Raw genomic sequence first — 10,382 nt, 5'->3', positions numbered from 1 at the left:
TTCATTTTGCAAAAGGAAACTGAGAACCAAACAGTAGAAACAGTATTCCAACCCACGTCCTCTAACCCCAAGGATAATTTATTCATGTGGCTATTGATAGCTTGGATTTTTCCAGTGAAAACTATCTGTTCATATTCTTTCACCTTTTTATCAATTGGGGAATGACTTGTTTTTCATTCATTTGAATCAGTTCCTTATTTATCTCAGAAAAGGGATCTTGCTGCAAAGATTTTCTCCCATTTATTGCCCCTTAATTTCAACTTCATTGATTTTGCTTGTGTGAAATCTTCTAAATTTTATGTAATAAAAATTTCCATTTTATCATTTGTGGTTCTATCTCTTGTCTTGAAAACGTCAAGATTGAGATGGTATATTCAGATCAAAATGTCCAAAAGGCAATTAGTGATGACTGGAGTTTAGTAGAACACCTAGAGGGTTGTCTTTTGCCTTTCTTTTTTGTATCCTTAGTGCTTAGCACATGCCTGGCACATGGTAGGTACTCAATAAATGTTTATTGACTGACTACAGCTTGCTTTTCATTCAGACATTTGAAACAGGGTTGATTGTATTGCAGCATGTGTTTTGGCCCTTTGGGTGATGGGACAGGAGTTTAAGAGACCTGCTAAAGGAAATACCTATGCCTGGTACTCCTTCCTATCTTCTATGATCTCTGGGGTGTATGAGATATTCAGGGACTAGCACTTTTGGTTTGAAGTCTTGTGAATCCCTTTTCAGGGATTCTCATCTGCTATTTTGTCCACTTCTCATCTAACTCTCACTTGTGGCTCTAAGAAGTTGCAGCAAGCAAAGAAGCCACACCAAACCTTTTTTTTTTTTTGCAGATGGGCTAAACTAGTTTGAGGGTAACCACCAACAGGCCTCAAATCCACTGGTGAATTAGTGGTAGTGCCTACCCCAAACACATGAAGTCTTCCTCCAGTAGAATGGGAAGATGAGGACAATTTGTTCCAATAACTATGAAAGTGGTAGAAGCAGACACTGTGGAGCTCTTAGAACTTGGTCAGACATGGAAAATGCCATCCATTGCCATAGAAGTCATCTGGGCCATTACCAATTATCTTGACTTTTGTCCTTCCATTGGACGTGTAAGAGATGGTGAGGCTGACTTTTTGAAACTTTGCCTCACTTAAATTCAATTCACAAGCAAGTAGAGACATCATGTGTGATATCATTGGATTGCATGGAAATGAAGGACAAACAACAATCTGTGACCTGGAATTATATCAAAAAGATTTAGCCACTGAACCAGGAAGAATGGCTCTTTCAATAGACCTTAAAGGGAGAAATTCTAGCTGGTGGTACTTTCTCTTTTGGCTATTGAATGTGTAGGGACTCTGAGTCGATCTATTGGGCTTTCAAGTGTTCCCAGAGTTCAGTGGCTACTGGATTCAGTGGAAAAGACATCTGTCCCAGTGCTCCCTGGGCCAGATTGGACTCATATTAAACTTTAATTCATCCAACAAGTGTTTGTTGAAAGGCAACAAAAGACCCAGTACTTGGGCTATGGGGAGGGAGAAATACTAACTTGAGTATGATTTTCCCCCCAAATTGTTATTAGCATTTTTATTTTTATGAGAAAGAAGCATATTATTTCTATTATAACACATTTTCTCTTGACTTTATTACATAATATTTTGTTTCCCCCAAATTTCATTTAAAAGCAATTTTCAATATTTTTTAAAAATTCCAAATTCACTCCCTTCTCTCTCCTCCCCTTCCCTTTTCCTGAGATGGTTAACCTATCTGATGTATAGTAAAACATTTATCATATTAGTCATTTTGTGGAAGATCAATGAGTATGATTTTTGATACAAAATAATAAAATAAAGATTCCTATGAAAGGGCAGCTACAGAAAGAAATTTTGAGAGAAAGAGCAAGAAAATATCATCTCCCTTCAATCCCTCACCCCATTCCTCTAAGTGATGTTGGATGCTTGCACGTGGCAAATAGCCTATGACCTCCCTTGGAAAACCTGAGCCTGGACCTCAACCTCTGGATGAGCCTCCTTTACTTGTTTTACTTTTCCTGAGCACAGAAGACTGAACACTGACCATGAGAGAAAATGATCACCACCAAGAGGATGAGCCCAAGTCAGACCAGAACTTGTGGATCTTGATGGAGTTATTCAGAATGAGAAGAGCCTAGGTGAAGGTGGAAATGTCTGTTTGAGAATCATGAAATATTTCCTATTTGATGCTTTGAGTATCAATCTCCAGAGAGAGAGAGAGTATAATGGGAATTATGTTAAATATCATCTTTTCAGTCTTTGTCAATGTGTGCTCCTGAATCTTGTTTTTTAAATATTCTCCTCTAGTGAAAGAAAGAAATAATTGCCTCACTCAGGATTTGATTTGTATATTGACCTTTTTTTTTTTTTAAAACCTCCATCTATGTATTGGTTCCAAGACAGCAGAGTGGTAAGGGCTAGGAAGTGTCCGAAGCCAGATGTGAACCTAGCAGATCCCATCTCTAGGCCTGGGTCTCAATCCACTGAGGTACCTAGCTGCCCCCCCCCTTTTTTCATTGACTTTCTAGAAGAGATCTAACTAATCTCTTTTGAGGAGACCCTAGGCATGAGCCAAATCTAAGCTTTAAGTGATTTTTCCTAGGGTTTTGGGGTGGGGAAAGAAACAGTGATAATGAGAAAGAGCCTGAATTGTGCCTGCCTGCCTGCCTGCCTGCCTGCCTGCCTGCCTGCCTGCCTGCCTGCCTGCCTGCCTGCCTCCCTCCCTCCCTCCCTCCCTCCCTCCCTCCCTCCCTCCTTCCTTCCTTCCTTCCTTCCTTCCTTCCTTCCTTCCTTCCTTCCTTCCTTCCTTCCTTCCTTCCTTCCTTCCTTCCTTCCTTCCTTCTTTCCTTAGTTCCTTTCTTTTATAAAATCCTTAGCTTTTCTCTTAGAATTGATACAAAGTATTGGTTCCGAGGCAGAAGAATGTAAGGGCTAGGTAATTGGGGTTAAGGGACTTGCCCAGGGTCACACAGTTAGGAAGTGCTGGAGGCCACTTAATCCTTTTTTTAAAGGTCTGGCTCCCAAGAGCTCTAACCAATCCAAATGATCCCAGAAGTGAATGGCTTCTGAGTGGAAAAGAAACAAACCTAAACTCTTGCCCATTGTCCTCTGGGCAAATGTTGGATTGATGTTACACATTCAATGAGCACTCGGTGAATGTCTATTGAAGTTCTAGCAATTGGGCTTCTGGCAGCAAAATGTTAAACTAATGAGTATAAATGTTAATGTGAAATAATAAAATAAAAAGGCCTCTTAGGAAATGAAAATATGGGGCAGCTACTGAAAGAAATTTCATTACTTGAAAGTGTTAGAAAACATAATTTATGGTCTCCTGGTGGATTTGCTTTTTGGGGATCTGACCAAAGTGCAAACTCTTAGTTAAACTAAATTGCAAAAAGAGTTATGGAACCTGAATGAATAACAGATTAGGAATCTTTTCATGAGCTAATAAAAACCTCACACAAGCTCATTTTAACAGAGATATATAGCTGAAAATATCATTTACTATTTAACTATTAAAAGGCAACTTTGGGCAGGTAGCTCCTGTTGAATTAATTCATCAAAGAGAAGTTTGGGAAATCCTGGAAGAAGTTCTTCCTGACAATGATGGGGCCACTTTGTAGAACTCTGATTCTCCCTGGTAAGTAGAGATATCATCCTTCAGAGAGGTAACAATGAAAATTCTTTTCTTTAAGGCTTTCCAAACTACTAAAGATTGGAATGTTACAGTTTCATTTAGTGAATACACCTTTTCTTCAAGGTTTCTAACTCTGTAATTCTCCTCTGACCACAACCTCCTCTCTCATTTACTTTTACATTCTCTTACTCTAATAGAATTGACTTTACCTCCACAATGACTTTTTCTAAACAAGCATTTATTAAATAAATACCTACTATGTGTCAGACACTGTCCTAAGCAAGTCATAGGATTTATTTTTTAAATTAAATTTATTTTTTTAATCAGTAAAAATGTTTCTCTTCTTTCCCCACATCCTATGATTAGAATGGAAAAAAAGTTATAAATATTTAGTCAGGTAAAATAAATTTCCACATTGTCCAAATGAAAATCTGTGTCTCAGGCTATAGTCTGATCTCATCACTTCTCTATCAGAAAGGTGGATAGCATGTTTCATCATTAGTCCTTTGGAGTCATGCTTGGTCATTACACTGATCTGAATTCTTAGAATTTCACATTTGTCTTTACAATATTGTTGTGATTGTATAACTTGTTCTCTGGATTCTGCTCACTTTGCACCAATTCTTACAAGTTTCCCCAGGTTTCTCTAGCCACCCCCTTCACAATTTATTATAGCACAATAACATTCCATCATATTTTTATACCATAATTTGTTCTTGTTGATGGGCATCCCTTTAGATTCCCATTCTTTCACACTTCAAAAAGAGCTATTAGATTCTTATACATTCTTTGAATTTTCCTTAGGACAAATTTCTCAATTAATTTATCTTCCCTTTAATTCTATCTTCTCTTCTTTGTTTCTCTATTGAGTGAAATGCATTTCTATACCCACTTATATGTGTGTGCATATGCATATTCATCTCTCTAACAGTTAGAGTGAGGCCTCTCCTCCTTTCCTTCTTGTTTTCATAGACTTTTACTTATGCACTCTATTTAAAATAATTTCCTTAACCCTTTTTCCTTCTCTCCCTAGTATATTCCTTTTCCTCTATTTTCCCACTTTTTTTTATCAAGACATCACAGAATTATTCTCAAGCCTTCTGTCTAATTAGACTCCTATTATGCTTGATAATATGGTCAGAGGAAATGTTACTATATTTTTATATTTTAATTTACCCTTGTCTAGTTCATTATGATTTTTTCCATGTTTACCTTTGTATGTGTCTCTTATCTCCTGTGTTTAAACTTAAAAAAAAATTCTAAGCAGCTCTGCTCTTTTCATCAGGAATGCTTGGAAGTCCTCTGTTTCTTTAAAAATCATTCTCTCCCCTCCACCACCATAGGATTATATTATATATTATTGCAGAGGTAAGGGGCCTGCAAGTATGGCACATTGTATACATATACACACATATGTGTATGTGCATGTGGGTAGGATCAAATCAATATTAAAGTTACTACTAATCATAAACTTTATGAACAGGTTAACAAATAATGACAAACAAATTCTTATTTTTAATATTTTATCTGAGAAAGATCATAGTCAAGTATAGCTGCTAATCATAATGACCAATTAGAGTAATTAAAGATGACTTCTTTTAAAAAATACAGTTCCACCATGTAGTTCACTAAAGAAAAAAATCACAGTTTCTTCGTAAGAATGAACTTCACCTTCTTTGTGAGATACAGGTTAAAACAGTTTTATCAAGAAAGACCTCATCATCTCCTTTCTTTTTGTCTTCTTCTCCTTTCTAACCATGGCAGAATGTTTCTTCAATTCCCTCAAGCCAATTACTCCGAACAGTCCCTCTCCAGACTCATTTATAAAATCATCTTTATAACAGTTAAGATGTTTCTGTCAAGAAAGTTTTTTCCTCAACCTGTTTCTTTACAGTTTTTCTCAAAACATCTCCATTAACTTTCCCTTCTGAGTTTCTCAAAAACTGTCAGCCCCAACTGTTCAATCCTAAACATTCAATTTGGCTCTTAAAGCTATAGTGACAGTAACTGTAGCATCAGTAAGAATTTTGGGATTTGGTCCAAACCTATGTCACCAATTACTACTACTCACACTGCTCTCTTTAACATATACTATTCTTCTATTAAAAGGCATTTTTTGTTTCCAAATATCCCAGATGCTTTCCTTAAATTATACCTTTATTTATATTGTTCAGTCATTTGAAATTGCCCTCCTGGATCTCCAGCTCTGCCTTTCCAGATCCTTATTATCATTCAAGACACAGCTCAACTGTCAGCTTTTACTGATGCCTTTATCAGGAAACAATCTCTCCCTCCTCTGAACTAATATAGTCTTTTAAATCCTTCTGTTCTTTTTTACATTGCCTTAAAGTATTTGCAGACTTTTATTTATCCACTAAACTATAAATTTTGTTAGCAGAAGGGATTGCATTTAATTCGAATACTCCACCAGAACTTAGTACAACCTATTGATATAGTATTGGTTGAATGCATTCAAAAGATATGAATTTTGCCCCTAGTTTTGACTAATAAGTTAACTTTTGGTTTAAGCTCTATTTATTCATCTGTAAAATGGAGATGAAATCTTTAGTACCCATCCCTTTAATTATTTCCTTAGGAAAGACTTGGGACTAGAGCCAGAATCACAAATTTGGGAAATTGTCTCCTTTGGAGACTCTGGGGTCCAGTTCATCCAATTACTTATATTTTTATCTGCCCCATAATTATTTCTGGAATTACATTAGTAAAAAATTCCTGCACATGGCTTTTCCTGGGAATTAATCAATGAAACTTTGTTTACAGGTTATTTTCTGCCGTTTAGGAGAATCCTGCAAACAAGCGCTACTATTACGTACTGGGTGAAATGTGATGAAATGTCAGACCACAATGAATCCCATTCTGGCTATTATTCAGGCAACAAAATATTTTCTTTTCCTTTTCTTGCTTGTTGTGAGCATTGGTCAGCCAACCGCTGAAAATTTTTCCTTATTTTGAAGGGAATGTAAATTTGACTTTGAGGACTGAATAAAATTAAATGGATGTGGACATATGCAAATGGCAACAACATCCTTGGTCATAACAGCTTTCCTGTCACAAGTCTATGTATTTATGGGCATTAAAGTATGATAATATTTTGGCCAAATTAGGGGGGGAAAGCCAGATTCTTTCTTGTTTTGATGCTGATATGTGTATACATATATATATATATGTACACATGGCTCTCTATAGTGTTTATATATTATATATAGCTATAGACGCGAAAATGTTTTCATTTGAAAATGACCAATATGTAAGTGATATCTTTAATATTATTTAATAATAATAAGGGGCACCTATTAAATATTAATAGGGTTCAGTGGATAGAGCCAGGCCTAGAGATGGGAGTTCTTATGTTCAAATCTGGCCTCAGACACTTCCCAGCTTTGTGATCCTGGGCAAGTCACTTAACCCCCTAGCCCTTTCTGCTCTTCTGCCTTGGAACCAGCCCCTTGAGGGCTGACTTGGAGTAGGAAGTGATCTTCCCATTATAATGCTCTACTCTGGTCAGATTTCATCTGGCATATTATGTTTCATTCTTGGTGTGGGAGGAATGGGAGAGGAGGAAAGAAAAAAGAAAGTGGAGGGATATGCCAAATTTCGTTTGTAAGAGATAAATTCTAGTCAGGCATAAACTGGGGACTGCCTGTAGATCCTAGCATTTCAAAATGGCAGCAGCAGATCTGTAGTTTCAAAAGAGGCACAAAGAAAATATTAATTTTACTTTGCCATCTTTGATGGTAGGAAGATTATTTTTCTGAGCATGATTATTATATAGCAAGATGTCTCAGCCACATTTAAATTCTCTGCCTCTTTGCTAGAGACAGATAGGTAGGTCACTTTTATCAAATAATATCAAATAAGATTTTATAAACTTATAAAGTTTTATTTAAAAAACCCTCCCACCAATCTGCAACCAAATTTGGTCACCAAGAACTTTGATTTTGCAAGGGCAAAGGGATGTTTTATTAAATGAGTTGTGATTTAAAAATATTTTTTCCCAAAGATGATTCTCATATATACTCTCACCACAAATGAATCAAAAGATACCATTGAGGACATGGGACATATGTGACTGGAAACGGATGTGGATCAGTCATGTAGTGAGAGTAAGGGACAGACAACCTGGATACTGCACTTTTCTTGCTAAAATATTAAAACAATCAAAGAAAATCTTCCTCATTTGTTGGATTCTATCTAGAATATTTATAAAAACATGTGCAAGCATGTCATAGGAAGAGAAGATACAAAAAAGAACTTTCTACCAGAGAAAGAGTAATCACATGAATGAGACCACAGGTCCATCAGAGTTCACAAGCATTCACTTTGGGCCTCCTTAGGGCCAAGAACAACTCTTTTCTTGGACATTGTTGCTCTAGTGGTATCCCCATTCCTACCACCTCCTCTCCTCTCTCACTAACCTATCCTGTAGGCCAGTGACTCAGCCCAAACCTAAGCCTGATGGGCGAGCTAAGTGGTACAATGGGTGGAGTACCAGGCTTGGAGTCAGAAAGTCCTAAGTTCAAATCCAGTCTCAGATATTTAATGTTTTACTCAGGGCAAGCCACTTTGCCCTCTGATTTGCCTCAGTTTCCTCAGCTGTAAAATGGGAGTAATAATAATAATAGTTATTATTATAATAGTAGCTGCCTCTCAGGCAGATCAAATGAGATATTTGTTAAGTATTTTATTACAGTGTCTGGCATATAATGTTATAGGGAGGGGTAAAAGGAAGGGGTAAAACTATATATAAATATAAAAGGTTTCTTTAATTAAAGGGAGAAAGGAAGGGAAGGGAATCAGGGAGTGACTTACTTCTAACCTCACCCAGATATTAAAATCTTAAACTTTCTAAATCATCTTAACCTAACTAATTAGGAGTAATTAAAGATAAAGAGGTATTTGTAAAGTCAACAGGGCCCAAGATTCTCAGGACACCAGAGTCCTTCTTTGGGTCAAACAGTCTCAGGATGAAGGGTCCTCACAGGATTCAAGGGGGAATGAGGATTCACACACACACACACTGTCCACCAGTGTTGGGTAATCATTCACTCAACCACTCCTTGAAGATGGTCCAATTCCCTGGCATCTCCAAAGTTGTTTTCCTCAGAGAGAGATGCCTCCACACCATCTCTGTCTTCTTCCAGGGAGGCACTCTCAGTTCCCCAACTGTCAGTCTCCAACTGCCTCTCAACTACCCAGTGCTTAGAACATTGACTCAGTCCTTGCTCTATGGAATCTTGGTTTTGCAAAAGCCCATGCTGTCAGCCTGTCTTGTTATGTCCTGCTAGAAATCCCTTACTACAATAATAAGTACCATATAAATGCTAGATATTTTTTTTATTTTTATTTGGTCATTTCGAAACATTATTCATTGAAAACAAAGATCATTTTCTTTTCTTCCCTCCCCCCATAAATGCTAGATATTACTAGGGCAGGCACCTCATCTTTTCCCACATGGATACTCGCTTGGACTTCATCACTGCCCCCAAAACTCATCTTCCTGCAAGATCAACTCTGAAACTCACCCTTCCTGGTACATTCTGTCCCCCTGGACCACTCTCACACTTGAATTAGAGAGGGTGTGGACATTGAAGAGCTCTGCCCAGGTCCTCTATTTAAAGGCAGAGTTCAGAGCAGTTACATCATCATATCCCATTTGTCTCTAGGACTTCATCTTCTCCCCTCTCCAATCCTGTGCCTGCCACCCATCCCCTGTTTCTTTTTATGTATCATTAGATTCTGAGCTCATCGAGGATAGGGGTTGTATTTTGCCCTTTTTTTGTAGCCCCAGCACTTTGCACAGTGGCTGGCACATAAGAGATACTTAATGTTTATTGACTATTGATAGCCTACTTTCTTGCACTCTCCATCCTATAAAATTTTTTGCAGTAGGACCAACTCTCCAAACCCTCCTTGTTTCATAATCCTCTTCTTTTCCTCAATCCTGCCTCAGGAAGGGATTATTTTACAATATCAATCCCCAATAGCATTCTTTTTAGAAGGAATTTTAAGAGGATGAACAGTAGGGATGGGCTTCAACTTTTCAGGAGATACATTCCATCACTTTACTCCCCTCCCCATTTCACCTTCTGGGGGTAAATGCTATCTAAGGGCATTAGTAATCTTGGTCATGAATGTTTCCCGATATCTTGGGGCTTTCACTTTGGGATGTTTCCTAGTATCTCCTTTCTAGCCATGAGGCTCAAAAGAACAAAGACCAAGTGAAGCTGATTTTTTCAAGGATCTATCACATGTTCTTAGGTTTAATAATAACAGCTAGCATTTATGTAATATTACATAAAGACTAAAAAGAACTTTATACATATTATACCATCTTATGCTTGCAATTCTGGGAGGAAGGTACTATTATCCTCTCTCTTCTATGAATCAAAATATAAACTTTTTTAGTTACTTTTCCCAGGGATCACATTTTATTTTAAAATATATTAGATCAGTTGTACACCATTACAAATTGATTTTGACTCTAGAGTTTTAAATTCAACTTATTTAATTGCTTCAATAACTATAACAAAGGTCAAATTTTGAAACCAGTTCTAATTATTACCATGTTGTCCTGGTGATTCTCCTTTCATTGCTAAAAATGTTTTTATTCCATGATTAAAGATGCCAAAATTGCTTTAAAACCTTCTGACAGGAAAGGTAGCCAACTTCTGTTTAATAAAGTGAACCTTCCTTAT

Source organism: Monodelphis domestica, chromosome 4 (genome assembly GCF_027887165.1).
Source record: "Monodelphis domestica isolate mMonDom1 chromosome 4, mMonDom1.pri, whole genome shotgun sequence".
NCBI lineage: Eukaryota > Metazoa > Chordata > Mammalia > Didelphimorphia > Didelphidae > Monodelphis > Monodelphis domestica.
Note: the sequence above shows the minus strand (reverse complement) of the source record.